At 47.1% G+C, this 17,500-nt stretch overlaps 1 protein-coding gene across 6 annotated transcripts in view; it reads left to right on the plus strand.

The window, feature by feature from the left end:
• LOC118388824 (pleckstrin homology domain-containing family A member 6-like) overlaps window positions 1–17,500 on the plus strand; it is a 179,590-nt gene that overhangs the window by 60,627 nt on the left and 101,463 nt on the right. Inside the window, exon 1 of one of the 6 annotated variants that reach the window (XM_052527138.1) lies at window positions 7,089–7,223. The exons of 4 other annotated variants lie outside the window; for them this stretch is intronic. The gene's annotated coding sequence lies outside the window, so the exon portion shown is untranslated. Of the gene's footprint in view, window positions 1–7,088; window positions 7,228–17,500 lie in introns of those variants that run through there. One more of the 6 variants, XM_052527139.1, reaches the window with a different exon arrangement.

Consider the following 17,500-nt stretch of genomic DNA (forward strand, 5'->3'; position numbering starts at 1 on the left):
ACAAAGGGGGCCTACATTGAAGAATCTCAAATATAAAATATTTTTTTGATTTGTTTAACACTTTTTTGGTTACTACGTGATTCCATATGTGTTTTTTCATAGTTTTGGTGTCTTCACTATTATTATACAATGTAGAAAATAGTAAAAATAAAGAAAAACCCTTGAATGAGCAGGTGTGTCCAAACTTTTGACTGGTACTGTATTTAACATTTTTTGGGGGGTGCGGGGTTCGATGTGAAGAGGAGTATTATTTAAGATACTGTTTGAAGAGGTAGGGTTTCAGATGCTTTCGGAAGATGGGCAGGGACTCTGCTGTCCTAGCTTCAGGGGGAAGCTGGTTCCACTATTGGGGTGCCAGGACAGAGAAGAACATGGACTGGGCTGAGCGGGAGCTGCCCTCCCGTAGTGGTGGGAGGGCTAAGACACCTGAGGTAGTAGAACAGAGTGTTCTTGCTGTTCCGTATATAAGCCCCACAGTCTTGTAGTGGATGTGCACTTCAACTGGAAGCCAGTGGAGTGTGCAGAGGAGCGGGGTGACATGACAGAACTTGGGAAGGTGAAAAACCAGGTGGGCTGCAGTGTTCTGGATACGTTGCAGGGGTTTGATGGTACATGCGAGGAGTCCTGCCAACAGCGAGTTGCAGTAATCCAGACGGGAGAGGACAAGTGCCTGGATTAGGACCTCCACCACTTCCTGTGTGTGGTAGGGTCGTACTCTACGGATGTTGTAGAGCATCAAACTGCAAGAGAGAATGACAGGGTGTTGTCCAGGGTCATGCCAAGGTTCTTTGCACTCTGGGAGGATGACACTGTGGAGTTGTCAACCGTGATGGAGAGGTCTTTGAATTCCGTCTTGTCAAGGTTGAGCTTGAGGTGGTGGGCTGACAGTCACATTGAGATATCTACCAGGCACGCAGGGATGCATGTAGCCACCTGGGTGTCAGAAGGGGGGAAGGAGAAGAGTAGTTGACTGTCATCCGCATAGCAATGATAGGAGAGACCATGGATATGATTGAGAGGAGTGACTTGGTGTATAGAGAGAAGAGGAGAGGGCCTAGAACTGAGCCCTGGGGGACACCAGCAGTCAGAGCATGTGGTGCAGACACAGATTCTCTCCACGTCACCTGGTAGGAGCGGCCTGCCAGGTAGGATGCAATCCAAGAGTGTTCAGAGCCTGAGATGCCCAGCTCTGAGAAGGTGGAGATCTGGATCTGATGGTTCACGGTGTCAAAGGCAGCGGATAGATCTAGGAGGATGAAAACAGAGGAGAGAGTCAGCTTTGGCAGTGCGGAGAGCTTCTGTGACACAGAGAAGAGCAGAGTCGGACGAGTGACCCGTCTTGAAGCCTGACTGGTTTGGGTCAAGAAGATTGTTCCTAGAGGGATAACGAGAAAGTTGATCAGATACAGCAGATACAGTGTTTTAGAAAGAAAAGAAAGAAGGGATACAGGTCTATAGTTTTTGCCATCAGTTGAGTCCGGTGTTAGTTTCTTGAGGAGGAGAGCAATTTGGGCCTTTTTGATTCAGAGGGGACGCAGCCAGTGGTCAGGGATGAGTTGAGAGAAGTGAGGAATGGGAAGAAGGTCTCCAGAGATGTTCTGGAGAAGGGAGGAAGGGATGGGGTCGAGCAGGCAGGTTGTCAGGCGGCCAGACCTCACTAGTCACAGGATGTCATCTGGAGAGAGAGGGGAGAAAGAGGTCAAGGTCGTATGGTAGTTCCATGTGAGTGAGACCAGTGGACTCAATACGCTGAGTGAATGAGTAGCGGATGTCGTCAACCTTTTTTTCCAAAAGTGGTTGACAAAGTCGTCGGCAGAGAGGGGAGGAGGGAGAGGGTGGAAGATTAAAGAGGGAGGAGAAGGTGGAAAATAGTTTCCTAGAGAAATTTAGAGTGGTAGAAAGGACGGAGTCTGTTGCCCATTTGGGATGCATCCCAGGTCAGATCTAGCCTTCCCACACCTCCCCCATAGAACCTTTTAAAACAGGGCTTCCCAAACTGAATTCAGGACCCACTAGTGGTCCCTGCTGGCCACATGTGCGTTGTTACTAAAGACCTGTTTTGTTTATTTGTTGGGTCACATGAAAATGAAACAGGCTTTAGGAGGTTAAGAGTGGGTAGGCGGATGTGGCTACGGTTAAGTGGTTATGGTGTGGGAAAGAACTAAACCAAAGAGCTGCAGACTGTGGGATGATTTCATTTCAATTACAGTACTAAAAACATCAGCTAGGCTATATAAGAGCACTGCTGGTTGTCTTAACTGCCCTCTGAGAACCACACACTAAGAACGTCCTCAGACCTAAACCAAGTTATGATTACCGATTACCACGCAGAACCCTGCCCCACCCTGCACTAATTAGAGCCTAGAATACAGTGTGCTTGTGTGTGTGTGAGTTTGTGCGTGTGTGTGTGTGTGTGTGTGTGTGTGTGTGTCATCGCACCCCCCCTCTATCTCACACCTATTAGTGTAATTATGAGTCTAACGCTAAAGTGTCAACGCCTGCAGGTCCACAAAGAGAAGAAGAAAGAGAGGAAACGAGGGATGATTGAATAGACAGACAGAGCTCACCGCTCATTGCTGTGTGGTGAGTCACACATTAGGCCAGCAGCAACCTGTTACGGCCAGTCCCAGTCTGTCTGTCTCTAGGGAGACAGGGATGGAGAGGAGGATGAGAGGGGGAGAAGAATAGAGGAAAGAGGAGGAGGATAAAGGGAAGGTGGAGTGAAGGATAATAGAGTTGAAACCGATAATAAGAGGGGGGAGGAGTTTAGAGGAGAGGGGGTAGTTTGTGTGTGTGTGTGTGTTTTAGATGTTGAACACCAGGAGGATGAGGCACAGGACTGGAGAGGACAGGTCTTTTGTTGCAACATGATGGCCTGTGGCTGTGGAATAAGTGGGTGATGACAACCAAATTCAACGTCAGCTTCTGACTGGGTTACGATGTCTCAGCGACATGGTCAGTGTTGTGGCGACTGGGTGTACGTGTCGACCTCTCAGAGGAGAGAAAAGAACCCACACACACACGCAGGAGGAGTCACATGGTGTTGCAGCATTATGCACACCTTACCCGAACTACTCTCTTACAGCAGTGATATGCATCTGTGTGCGTGTGTGTGTTTCCGTGTCTGTGTTTCCGTCTGTGTGTGTGTGTGTTCAGAGGGACCGCCGTCTCCAGCTGTATGAAGTTGAGATGACCACACATTCCTGTAGTTCCAGAAACCTGTCTCTACCTGTTCCACACTCAGCAGGAGGGGATGACCCCTCCCTCCCTCCCTCTCTCTCTCGCCTTCTCCTCCCTCCACCTCCACCCGTACTCCCTCTTCTTCCTTTAAACATAATATAGGCCTTCAGCATGTCCTGCAGTCAGGTAGTTATCACAAGCCAAGGTGAGATAGACCGTGCTTAATATATTACACCTGACTGCAGAACCTTCATTTTACACTGTAAAAAGCCTCGAGCCCCCTCAACGCTTAATGAGAGAACGCAGCGGGTGTATTTGTGTGTGTGCATTCGTGTGTGTGCGTAATTACGGACACCCCGTGACTGTCTGAAACCCACATAGTGAGGGGACACACGTTTGCCTTGCGGTTGTGTTGCTCTACAGATTAGCACTAATTTAACACCTAATGGTCGGCAGAGAAAACAAAAGGACGGGGCCCTGGAATGTCATAATTGGCCAGGGAGAAGGGGGGAGAGGACGGAAAAAGGAAAGAAAGAGAAAAGCAGGAGATTTGTGGCTCTCTGGGTGCCGTTGAATCCCAAAGGAGAGGGAGGGAGAGAGGAAGGAAGAATAGAAAGAGAGAGAGACCTCAGGCTGTGGTGTGGTCAGACTGTCATAAATCAAGGTTTAGGTATGTGTGTTTGTGCGTGTATGTGTGCGTGTGTTTGTTTGTGTGTGTATGTGTGCGTGTGTTTGTTTGTTTGTGTGTGTATGTGTGCGTGTGTTTGTTTGTGTGTGTATGTGTGCGTGTGTTTGTTTGTGTGTGTATGTGTGCGTGTGTTTGTTTGTGTGTGTGTATGTGTGCGTGTGTTTGTTTGTGTGTGTATGTGTGCGTTTGTTTGTTTGTGTGTGTGTATGCGTGCGTGTGTTTGTTTGTGTGTGTGTATGCGTGCGTGTGTTTGTTTGTGTGTGTATGTGTGCGTGTTTTCGTGCGTGTATGTGTGCGTGTTTTCGTGCGTGTATGTGTGCGTGTGTATCAAAACAGCTCGCGAAACATTCTTACTTAAGTTGATTTGAAGTCGGGTCACTGACCGGTGAAGGTTCACGAGGCCAAGCATCCATATGGAGATTCGGTTCTTGTGTGGTAAAAGGCTGACAAATAAGGCCCGTTGTGTCATTGTGAATCCAAATAAAGTAATATGTTTAGAATGAGAGTGAAGTGTTCCAAGTCTACAGTCTGGCTATTGATGGAGTCACTGTTGCAACACCGGTGTGTACGTGTGGGTGTGTGGGTGTGTGTGTCCGTGCACGTGCACGTGTGTGTGCATGCTGTACATATGTCTATGGGGACAATGAACAGTAGGGTCATTTTTAATCAGGTCAGCGGAGACTGTCCATCTGCACTGTTTCATAGTTCACCCGGTTCAGATAGGCCTGATACTCTTTGTCAACGTTCCTACCACTCCTCGTGGATCAAGTGTGTTTTAGCTCCATGGCATTTGAGATGGATTCGCAGAAGTTGTGTTCCATTGTGATACACAGTCGCTTTTGGACCATTGCTGTACGGTATAGTTGACCAAGCAAATGCTAGGAGGCCTGTCTAATAGTGAACGTTGAATAAAAGTGGCTTGCTTGACATAGTGTTTGCTAGCTCTGGTCCAGGGAATGTGCACTTAGAGATAGACAACAGCTAACGCTCCCAGCAAGCAAGACAACAAATGGATTCGACAACTTGCAGCCCTGCTTGAGAAATTCATGTTGCGTTAATGATCTGCTGATGGACTGTTGATATTGGTCTCACTGTTGAATATGTTGAATATGCTTTAAGAGTGTTTCTCAAGGGATGTTTTAAGAAGAGAGAGAGGGGGGGGGGGGTATGCCAAAGATATGCGCAGTTATATTTGCAGCCAATAGGCAAAGATCCTGTACTACCAACGGAATGCGGTGCCTGCCATCACTTTTGCTCATATATGGCAGAATTATAGACACTCACAGTAAACCTGGTGTTATTTTGGCTTTCTGCCATGCCTCACGTAAACAAACCTTGTAAATCTCTCCTCCCCTACCTCGCGTTGAAGATAACATCGTAGCCTGCTCTCATTTGGCAGCATCCCTCCCTGGCTCATGAATGAAACAGAACACAACAGAGGCTATACACTATACATTCTGCCGGGGAGATAGCGAAGGTTGGAAAATGGGCGGTATCAATGAGAAACCGTCTCCACGAGTACAGCTGAGTCTTTGTGTGTGAGGAGCTCTTAGAAAACAGTGTAAAGAAAAAAAACAGAACCATACCAAGCCAACTTCAATCCTACTAGTGTGGCCTGGACTATCAGAGAGACCACAGTGAGTTATGTGGACAAGGCTGAGGAAGAGTTTGTATAGCGGGAATGACAAGCGGAGACCGTATCTCCAGGCTGTTGAGATAGAAGGTCATGCGCTAGACTGGAGCGCTACATAGTTGTGTGCTGCGAGTGACCACATTCATGTTTCTTGCCACAGCTTAGTATTACTGGGCCGGAACCAAACAGAACCAACCGGAATCAGTGACTTAATTAAGCTGTGATTAAACTGGCCACTCACAGCGCAAAGCAATGTAGAGCTCCAGTCGAGTGCATTACCTTCCAACCAGTTATGTTGCACAAACCATTATAGTGTGAACGCCATGTAGCATCAGACTCAAGAAGCCTTGCTGAGACAGGTGTGGTTAAGCTGTTGATTCTCCAAGGCGGGAAGGAGGGTTGAGACTGACATAGCACAGCTGGAAAGGAAGACAGAGCTGGAACAGAAGGACTGGAACGATAGATGAAAAGAAGGAAGGAGGTGGAACAGGAATAGAAAGATAGATGGGAAGTGTGAAACAGTAGAGAGGGGCATCTGTAATGCATCAAGGGTGTGTCTGTCGGTCTGTCTGTCTGTCTCCCTCCCTGTCTGGGACCTTCCAAGGACTTTTGGAATACACAAACCGCAATGTGTGGGTCATATGATTTTATCACTTCTACTTTTAGCTTTTGACCAAGCATTTGAGATTCAACAAAGTCTTCAGAGTCCTTCAGAGTTGAGTATTTTCCCAATATGTAACATTCAGTAGCTCATCAGCACAGTCCCACATGGATAATATGCATGTGTGTGTGTGTGTGTCTGTGTGTGTGTACCTTGCCTTGGCCGTGAAGGTTACTTGATTAGGGGTGGCCTTGGGGTCGGGTTGAGTGTTTGGCGCAACAGATAGAATGAGAGGTGGGGGGCTGTTGGGGGTTAAGCTGGCCGCTGTCACTGCCTCTGACAAGAGTTAATGATTGGAAAGGAGAAGACAGGCAGAGGAGAGGCAGGGGAGTGAGGGAGCAGACAGGGCCGAACGGATGGAGGGAGCAGACGGAGAGAAAGATGGGCATGAGCGTTGTGCTTAAATACAGCTGTCTGCTCCTCTGGGAATGTAATCCATGTGTATGTGTGCGTTTCTGTGTCTGTGGGTGTGTGCACCTTGCCGTAGATGTGTAGGGAATATAACCCATGTGTGTGCACGAGTTCAGCTCAGGGAGAAAGAAAAAAGATATTAGCCGCAAAGGAACGATTGTTTCTGCTCTCTGCCCTGTATAAATTCCACTCATACCGGCCTCTGGACCCTGGCTCTGAGTCAACTGTCTGCAGAGAGGGAGAGAGCGAGAGAGAAAGAGAGAAAGACAGAGGGAGAGGGAGAGAGGGAGAGAGGGATAGAGGTAGGGAGGGGAGAGGGAGAGGGAGAGGGAGAGGGAGAGGGAGAGAGAGATGACAAAAGAGAGGGAGAAAAAGTGGGAAGGTGGAGGACATTGAGAGTAAAAAATAGCGAGAGGGGAGTAAGCGAGTGATAGAGTGAGAGGGGAGGGTAGAGTAAGTGAGAGGGGAGGGTAGAGTAAGTGAGAGGGTAATAAGAGAAAGAGAGGAGAGAGGGAGAAGAGAAAATAGTGGAAAGAGAGAGGGCAGAGCAGACTGCATTTCCAGACTGCGAGATAGGGGCATTAGACTGAGAATCTACTGAGAGAGTTCAAGAGAGAAAGGAGGGGGATCATGGAGGAGTCAGCAGTGAGGTAGGTCAGTCTTCATTCTGCTCTTGCACTATATATACAGAAGTATGTGGACACCCCTTCAAATTGGTGGATTTGGCTATTTCAGCCACACCAGTTGCTGACAGGTGTATTAAATCGAGCACACATCCATGCAGTCTCCATAGACAAACGTTGGCAGTAGAATGGCCTTACTGAAGAGCTCAGTGACTTTCAACGGGGCACCGTCATAGAGGAGGCTGGAGAGCGTAGGTTTAGGAGGACAGGCTCATCGTAACGGTGGTACTGGAATGGATGGAAACTCAAGACAATTATTACACCATTTAATTTATTCCATCCCAGTCATTACAATGAGCCTGTTCTCCTTTATCGCCGACCCGCCAGCCACCACTGACATAAACACATGTAAACCCCTAATCACCCGGCCATGTACAGTCATGAAGATTCTTACATTGCATACCTGTGCACACTCACATGTCACGGATGCACACACAGACAAAACAAACTGTATCTGTTTGTGATGCAACCGTAGCCACGATAGAGGAGACCACGTGGACTCAATGAGAGAGAGGTGTGTGGGTATGCATCTATGATAAACCAGGTAGTGAGTGGTAGACCATGTTAATAGTTGACCAGGTGATTGTGAACTTGCCTCCTATCTAGCTGTTCTGTTCAAGGTTTCCTTTGCTATACCTGCTCTGGCCTTCATATCAGCAGATATCATGGTAGAATCTGTGTCCCCAATGTAACGTGATATAGGGTACTACTTTTGATCACCACCCATAGGGAATAGGGGGGTAAGTTTGAATGGCCGTTCAAAGGGCTGATCGCGTTGTTTATTTTGTAGACACTTATCCAGAGCAACTTACAGTACAGTGCATACATTTTCATACCGATCCCTTTCATACTGAACCCATAACCCAGGCATTGCAACTGCGATAAACTACCAACTGTTTTTGGTCGGGACGCGTTTCTGGTTCTGGATCCAGACCGCCAGTCTGCCTGTTGAGTACGGCTGGACTAAGTCATCTGTATGGAGATCTTACAGTAATAAAGTGGCCAGTCAATGGCATTTATTGAGTTCCAATGGGCTTCAGTACCAAGAATCATTGATCCATTGGTCTTTCCTGGAGATCTACCCCCTGTGAGACTGACTAGTGATGTTACTGAGGGTGATAAGATAGTTATTCTCCCTGACCTCTTGTTTTTGTGGCTGGGTTCAAAGGTCAAGGGAAGGACTGCTGCCTGAACTGAACCTGCTGTGAACCTATGCACAACACGGAGGCACAGACTTGCACAGACACACTCACACCAGTCGCGGTCTGTGCCGTTTAAGATGAGGGAGGATGATTATTTTTGTTTCTATTACAGCGTGTTGAATGACTGCCATTCATGTTCCATTCACCCAGTTCAATGTAACATTGATAGGTTTAGGCTACTACATGATACTAGAATTTTCCCTGTACCCGTCATGAAGTTGTTGCAACCTAGCCAATGAATGAAGTTTACACCGTAGGTGCTCAGGTCGAGAACATTTTGAGTAATCAAGGTGACAGACTGTGACACGTTCAATATTACCTTGCACACTCTTGCCTGCATATAGCTAGATGAATTCTTTGATCCTTTGATTGGGTGGACAACATGTCAGTTCATGCTGCAAGAGCTCAGATAGGTTGGAGGACATCCTTCGGAAGTTGTCAGAATTACTGTGTAAGTCTATGGAAGGGGGTGAGAACCATGAGCCTTCTAGGTATGGTATTGAAGTCAATGTACCCAGAGGAGGACAGAAGCTAGCTGTCTTCCGGCTACACCATGGTGCTAACCCACAGAGTGCTCCTGAGGCTACTGTACATTGCAAAACAGTGAATATGCACTATGACGGGTGAGAGTATTTTAGAGGAGTGGGTGAGAGGAGAGGATGAGGTCTCTAGGGAAGGGATGGGAAGCTGAGTTGTCAGAGATGAGAGAGGGAGTCTCTCTTCCACCGGGACGTTTTCTTGGCAAACAGAGAGAGGAGACTGGCCTGTTTTTCCTGGAGGAATTCCTCTAGTTCAAACTGAGAGAGAGATAAAGAGCAGGAGAGAGGGAGTGAGGGGGAGAGGGAGAGAGAGAGAAGTAAGGGAAGTGTGTGATAAAGATAAAGCTTAGAGGAAAGGGTGACAGACTTTTCACTACCTCAAGTGAAACCAGGAATTCATTTGAATTCAGCTCTATTTGCACTGTGCCTCAAGTCATGTATCACTCTATGACTAACAAAGGGCCCATGCCTGTTTCCTTCAAAGTGAGGCCAAACACAACAATGGTACAGTACAAAACATATAGGCTGAGAACTGTGAGAAACATAGAAAAGGACCAGATTCTATAGGTGGGACCCATCCTTCTCTCAACCAGTTCAGGGCAAGTATGGCGTTTGATTCTCTGAGCCAAATGCAACATACAGTGGAAGGGAACAGGAGCAGATAGTAGCACATCTGGTGCTACTGAAAGTCAGACAACTACCTTCCTTCTCCACTATGGGTCAGCGCTCTGCCTGGGACTGTTTGAAGGATTTGTTGACAGGTGAACAGGTGAGCAGGAAGCTGTCACATGATCAGGTGTCACTTCCTGTTCAAATCTCACCTGAGAGTTCAGAGAGGACATTCACCTGAGCAAGTGGAAGAATGCAAGCACGCACGCACGCACGCACGCACGCACGCACGCACGCACGCACGCACGCACGCACGCACGCACGCACGCACGCACGCACGCACGCACACACACACACACACACACACACACACACACACACACACACACACACACACACACACACACACACACACACACACACACACACCTTTGTCTCTCTCCAGTAGTATGTAGTCTGTGTACGTGCCGTGTGGGGCTTTCTCTCTGGCGTTGTGCCTCGGTATTCTCATCTGTGGAGTTAACGAGAGTCTGAGTGTGCCGGTGGAGAGAGAGAGAGTGAAGACAGAGTCAGGGATAGAGAGATGGATGGGGGATTTTATGGCCTGGAATGTTCCGGCATGGTCCCTCTGCAGCTGGAATGTACCGGCAACGCCCCTTCGTAGCTGGAATGTGTGCTTAACGGGAATCTTCCCTCTGTAAAACCGGGAATGGGATCAAAATAATCCAGCTCTTTGAGAGTTTTGGGACTATAGGGTTCTATCTGCAAAATGAGGATTCTGAAATAATTGGTTTTAAAGTACCAAACCCTCATCGGTTTGAATGGTGCCAGCAATTGTTAAATTGTATTCTTTTGAATTAAACAAAATGAATCGGGGTATCTAGAGTACTATGTCAATAACGCAATAATTTTGATAAAAATGCAGCACAACCTTATAGTGCCAGGCCCTCTCGACTTCTGGCAGGATTTATTTGCTTCCGAGAGTGCATTCTAGAAACTTGATTTTGATCGTAGTAAGAACTTCAGTGAGACTGTATGTTGTTTTGATGTCGTAGATAGCATTGGCCTTAGTCAATGCTGGTATGCTGTTGTGAAACGGTATGCTGTTGAATCCCTCCTGGAGACCTGGGACTGGGGTTGGGAGAGGACGTGTTATGCACTGAGCTCACTGTGGGACTGGGGTTGGGAGAGGACGTGTTATGCACTGAGCTCACTGTGGGACTGGGGTTGGGAGAGGACGTGTTATGCACTGAGCTCACTGTGAGACTGGGGTTGGGAGAGGACGTGTTATGCACTGAGCTCACTGTGGGACTGGGGTTGGGAGAGGACGTGTTATGCACTGAGCTCACTGTGAGACTGGGGTTGGGAGAGGACGTGTTATGCACTGAGCTCACTGTGAGACTGGGGTTGGGAGAGGACGTGTTATGCACTGAGCTCACTGTGAGACTGGGGTTGGGAGAGGACGTGTTATGCACTGAGCTCACTGTGAGACTGGGGTTGGGAGAGGACGTGTTATGCACTGAGCTCACTGTGAGACTGGGGTTGGGAGAGGACGTGTTATGCACTGAGCTCACTGTGGGACTGGGGTTGGGAGAGGACGTGTTATGCACTGAGCTCACTGTGAGACTGGGGGTGGTCAAACAAGGAGCCAGAAAACTTGACGGCTGAAGAGTAGGCTTTCGCTTTGAGTGTATTTTGCTGATATGCCAATATGTACATTACTATATGATTAGAAAGGTCATCTCTCCATGTACATTATCTATGTCATAAATACATAGATTTGTGAGGTCCGTGTGTAGTATTAGAAGCTTGCTCAAAGCATTCATTTACTTAAGCCACTGGGGTTCCCCTTGAATGAGGTTTCCACTGTGAGTTGCCACTCATTCAGACTCCAGTGCCAGAGGAAAGTCGCAAATGCTCACACGCACACGTATGCACGGGCGCACACACCGTAACGCACCCACACACAATCTTGCATGCATGTACACACACACACAAGTGGGTCACGTTTGTTTAAGAGCCTCGCCACTGTGACCAAGCTGATTAGCTAGTGTGGTTGTGTCGGCGCTAGTAGCTAAGCTGTGCTGGATAAGCTTCTAATTGTAAAATTAACAGCGGGGGAATTCCTAAGAGACCCGCAAAATCACTCCTTTGTTTTAGCGCTCACTGAAACGCATTGGGTCAGGAGGTTTACACATTTAGATGATGGAGGGGGCCAATTTCCTCCAGTTCTATGTGAATGTAATCAGGGAAAGATGCTTCACGCTAGTTAGCCAGGCATTCAGCTCTGGAACATTGGCCAAAAAAAAGGAACCTCTGACTGAGGATATTTACCACAACCTGAGTTCAACTCGGACTCAAAGCAGGTCTATTATAGACTCCCATGCAACATCTAAATATCAAAGCCATTAATGTCTCCGGGAATAGTCTTTGTACCAGAGTGGTTTGTGTAATGAGCACAATGAGCACAGTTCTCATTCCTGGGTTGTTAGCAATGAGTTGAGTGCTCCACATGTTATCAGTGTGTTTGTTCTCTGTGTATCAGTGGCAGTGCAGCAGGCGTATGGTTTATGTTAGTGGTTAGCTTCTATTGCTAACAGGGACGTTATACACTAATTAGCCTGACTGAATTAATAGCTGCCTGTCCATAACTAAAGGCCAGGGCCAGGGGCCAGCCTCTCCTCCGGGTCCCCCTATCCTCTCCTCCGCTTCCCCCTAGCTTCTCCTCCGCTTCCCCCTAGCTTCTCCTCCGTTTCCCCCTCTTTTATCTGAGATGGAAGATGCCTACCTCCTCACTCTAGCTGCTGTTTAACCAGATCGGTTTCTTTCTCTCTTTCTCGCTCTCATCTCCATGTTGACACTGGGCTATAATTGGAAATGGGAGAGATTGAAGGGAGTCGGATAGCCTCGTCACCGAGAGGAAGAGGGCGGGGAGCTAAAGAGGAGGCAGATTATATGCAATGTTCCTTTGCAGCCTTCTGATTTAATGTCATGTGGTGTTTAGAGGATGGAGGGATCATATGGTTTAGGTTTGACAGACAACCAACAGAACAGATGACTTCTTGTCGTACGTTCTATTCAGATACAGTATCACAGAGCCAGATACATTTGACAGATTAAAAGCATGTTTAAAACCTCTTAAATGTTAAGTCCCTTATTTTGGGGGCTTTGAGCGGTTCTGGACCAATTCCGACCAACATTTTTGTGTACGGAGCGTTCCGGTAATGGTGCGACATCAATTGCTGTGCACTCTGTGAACGCGCTGGTTGTCCCGCTTCGCTCGTCGTTCTCTGCTCTTATCTGAGATGCAGAACGTGAAACCTGACACCTCATTTGCATAGGGACTTACCGCATCACATTTTCTGGCCTATCCAGACAAAGGATTGATTTCCACTGCCTGTGAACCTCGCTGCTCCCCTTACAATACGGCATATGAATCGGGAGACCCTAGAGATTGCAGCAAAAGCAGTCTTGCTATGATTTTCTCAGAACCTGAAAAAAAGACTAAATAATTATGTCGAGTTTAAACAAGACCACGTTCTGCTTAAAGCTGAAGTTGTAACGTGCCAGCAGACAGTGGGCAGAAAATACTCTGTCATCAGTTTTGTACTGTCACTAAGTATGATCATATTTATTTAAGTTATAAGAAATGTGAAATATTATAGTAAGTAATTTATTATTTGATTGTTACAATATTTTTCCCAGAAAATTTTGTTGAATAGGGAAAAACATATTTTGTATCATATTTGTACTCTGTTCTTGAGCTTGTGTCTTCAAAAGTGGCTCCACCTCAGCAATGTATAAACAAAAATTCACCAAAAAAGGTGAGATCTTAATCGTTATGATAGTGTAAGCATGACTAGGTATTGGTTATGGCTCTCTAATTACTTTGGGGTATGTCTACATTTTTAAAACAACTCCCCTTTGAGTCCAGCAGTATAGTTCATCTGTGAATCTATATAGACCTTAGCCTTTCACACAGAAAAAGTAGTAGACAGACAAATAATCCTTCCCCTATCACTGCTTTGGATTACGTCTCGTTGATAGCCAACACGGTCCCAGCGTTATACGAGCCCTTTCTCATTTTCTCTGGTCGTGTGAGTTAGCGGGATGAATAGGATGTGTTAAAACAGTAAATGTTCATTCCTTCATGGTTCTGTTTTGTCATGATGCTTCCCTCCTCCTCAGCCTCCCTATCATCTTATCTTGGACTGTCTTGTTAGCTCTGTGAGGAGGTTGACAAACTCCAGCTGCGTTGGTCCAAGGAGTGATTTGTCTAAAACATTCCCAGGCCTGACCCTTCTCCCTCTCTTAATCCATCTCTGCTTGTCAGAGATTAGCTAGTCTCTTTGTCTCGGTGGTATGCTGCCTTCCCGCCCCACTGACTAACTGGCCTCTAGATTTCGAGGAGGATGAACTTGACCATTGTTAAGCACATTTCTGTGCCCAAATCAAATGGCAAAGTTGTGTTTGAGGATACTGAATCACTGGGCCTCAATGCTAAACAAGGCAGAGCGCCATATGTTAGCCGAAACAAGAATGGGTTTTAAGCAATGGGTTTCTGGCTGGTGTGTGTATGTGTGTGTGTCTGCCTGCCTGCGTGCGTGCGTGTGTGACTGGCATGACCCTGTCAGGGTAGGGCAGCTTAACTGTGGCCTGACTGTCAGGATGTTAGAGGAGGATTCCACTAGATGCTAAGCGAGGTCATCGGACAGACATGATCTGGAGGAGGTGACATGCTGTGTATAATAGACTGTACATTTGGACTTGCTAAACTGATGAATGTCCTTGAATTATGGTGTATTGACAGAACGTGTTATTCAGTATACTTTGACAGACTGACATCACAAACAAAGTCTATATATTCTAAACTAATCTTCCCCATTCTATTTGGCATCAGGAAAAATAGTCTTCAAATGGTCTGTTGCTCATTTAAGGTTGCTACCCCTCTCTATTACAAAAACAATCATCATGCGTGGTTCTTTTTGCTCCTATCGCTCATTCTCTGACATAGTTCAGTCAATACTACACATGCGGCATTAATACACTTCATAAAGGATATTATCTGGTAAACCTGACTGCGTTTTTGGACACATCTATAGAGACTGGTGTTTGAAGTCCACCTAAAGCATGATAGACTGCTGACTCCTGTACTGTACTGAAATCCAGCCAGTCCACCCCTGTGTTGACACAGATCTGCACGCTGCTGGGTTCTGCAGTTTAGGAACTCTACCCTCAATTACACACACACACACGCACGCACGCACGCACGCACGCACGCACGCACGCACGCACGCACGCACGCACGCACGCACGCACGCACACACACACACACACACACACACACACACACACACACACACACACACACACACACACACACACACACACACACACACACACACACACACACACACACACACACACACACGATTGAGTTACTCCTTGTAATTAGAAAAGTGTGTGTGTGTGTGTGTGTGCGTGTGTTTGTATGTCTCTCCCTCTGTAGAGAACAGCTTTCACTGAGTTTGTGAATGCACTGAGTGACACATGAGTCTATGAACTTCATCTAAGCTGCCTCCAAAAACACATTAACTGCTGGGAGGATTTGCATTGATGTTAACATCGCAGATCAATAAAGTTCATTTAGATTAAGGTTTGGTGCGCCAGAGGTTCATCTACTTAGGGCATCAGTAAATGACAACGTTGACGGCATGTTGGCAGTAGTTTGTTGCTTGTAGGCTACATTCTGCAGTGTTGGTTAACTCTTATGAAGGCAGTGTGTGGTCCAAAAAATTGCTTTAGTACAGGGCTGTTCACTTCCTGTCTCGGAGGGCCGAAACACATCTGTACAGGGCTGTTCACTTCCGGTCTCGGAGGGCCGAAACACATCTGTACAGGGCTGTTCACTTCCGGTCTCGGAGGGCCGAAACACATCTGTACAGGGCTGTTCACTTCCTGTCTCGGAGGGCCGAAACACATCTGTACAGGGCTGTTCACTTCCTGTCTCGGAGGGCCGAAACACATCTGTACAGGGCTGTTCACTTCCTGTCTCGGTGGGCCGAAACACATCTGTACAGGGCTGTTCACTTCCGGTCTCGGAGGGCCGAAACACATCTGTACAGGGCTGTTCACTTCCGGTCTCGGAGGGCCGAAACACATCTGTACAGGGCTGTTCACTTCCGGTCTCGGAGGGCCGAAACACATCTGTACAGGGCTGTTCACTTCCGGTCTCGGAGGGCCGAAACACATCTGTACAGGGCTGTTCACTTCCGGTCTCGGAGGGCCGAAACACATCTGTACAGGGCTGTTCACTTCCGGTCTCGGAGGGCCGAAACACATCTGTACAGGGCTGTTCACTTCCGGTCTCGGAGGGCCGAAACACATCTGTACAGGGCTGTTCACTTCCGGTCTCGGAGGGCCGAAACACATCTGTACAGGGCTGTTCACTTCCGGTCTTGGAGGGCCGAAACACATCTGTTTTTTGTTTCTACCTGGCAGTTCATTCCACGCGCCCCGTGTAAGCAGGTCTGAATCAGTCCCTGATTAAAAGGAGGGGATGAAAACCAGAGGCTTGAGCTGTGAATGACAGTCAACCACACACTCCAGGATATAATCCCCACTCACTGTTATCGGTCCTACATGGCTTTCAGCTTTCACAGTAGTGGTATTGGTTCACTTTCCTCACTTTCCTCACAGCGTCCCGTCTCAAAAATGAGATGACACGGATACGTCGCTTGTTATGCTCTGCTCTGGACATCTACAGCTGATACTCTCTCTGAGACAATGGGACAGGGGCCACCTCTCTCTCTCTCTCTCTCTCTCTCTCTCTCTCTCTCTCTCTCTCTCTCTCTCTCTCTCTCTCTCTCTCTCTCTCTCTGCATGGTCTTTAAGTAGAGCTGGGGTCTGTTTCAGTAGTGCTGCAGTGGGTGTGGGGGGACAAGAAAGGGACAGCGAAGTGGGGCTGATTCAACACTAGAGGGGGCTAGTCTGCTCTAGAATGAGACTGGTCCGCTCACTAGTTTTAATGTGCCAGTGTTAATATCAAGGCCATTGGGAGTTGTGAGTAATTCCAAAATATGAAACAGTTGACACATAGAAAAGATTCTACAACATCTCATGAGCAAGACAATACTGAGTTTGACTTGAACATAGTAGTGTAGTTGCAAATGCCATCTCCCCTAGCTAGAACAGTATGTTCACTACTCTTCTCTCCTGTCCTTGTATGTAACTGGATAGTAACGAGTCTGCGGTGCATACTCACTCACCAGTGATGTTTCCTTAAAAAAGGATTTCAAACACTACATAGGGAATAGGGTGCCATTTGGGACTCTGTTGTCACCGTTAGATCTTCATATCCTCCTGCTATCAGATACAATATTGTGTTGTCTCAGACTTGGCACTCGGCACTCAGCTGCTGCCTTTATAACTGTTGGCAAGCAGGCTGTGGTCATGTGAATCTTTTTTAAATCTCAATGATCTTATCAGGCTGCGTGTGTGTTTGTGTGTGTTTGTGTGTGTGTGTGGGTGGACTTGTTGCTGTTTGTGAATATATGTGTAGCCTACAACGACGTGTGTGCATACGTGCCTGTTTGTGAGATACTCTTGATGTTAATGTGGGACAAACCTCGCCTAGTTCCCCTCCAGCCATAATGAAGTCCCATACTACGAAGTGTTTTGGAAAAGATTACATGTTAGAGTAATTCATATGGTCATATTTCTGTCAGCAGTACAGCAATCCCATTAAAGAATCATGCAATTACCATGACTGTATTACAGGCTTGTGTTTGACCTTGTCTACCGAGGGCGGTAATGTCCGACCCAGCTTACTACAGTAGAATACATTTAGTACACAGCTCTAATATCTTTGTAGGCCAAGTGTCATTTAGAATAA

The sequence above is a fragment of the Oncorhynchus keta genome, chromosome 10 (genome assembly GCF_023373465.1).
Source record: "Oncorhynchus keta strain PuntledgeMale-10-30-2019 chromosome 10, Oket_V2, whole genome shotgun sequence".
In the NCBI taxonomy this organism is placed as follows: domain Eukaryota; kingdom Metazoa; phylum Chordata; class Actinopteri; order Salmoniformes; family Salmonidae; genus Oncorhynchus; species Oncorhynchus keta.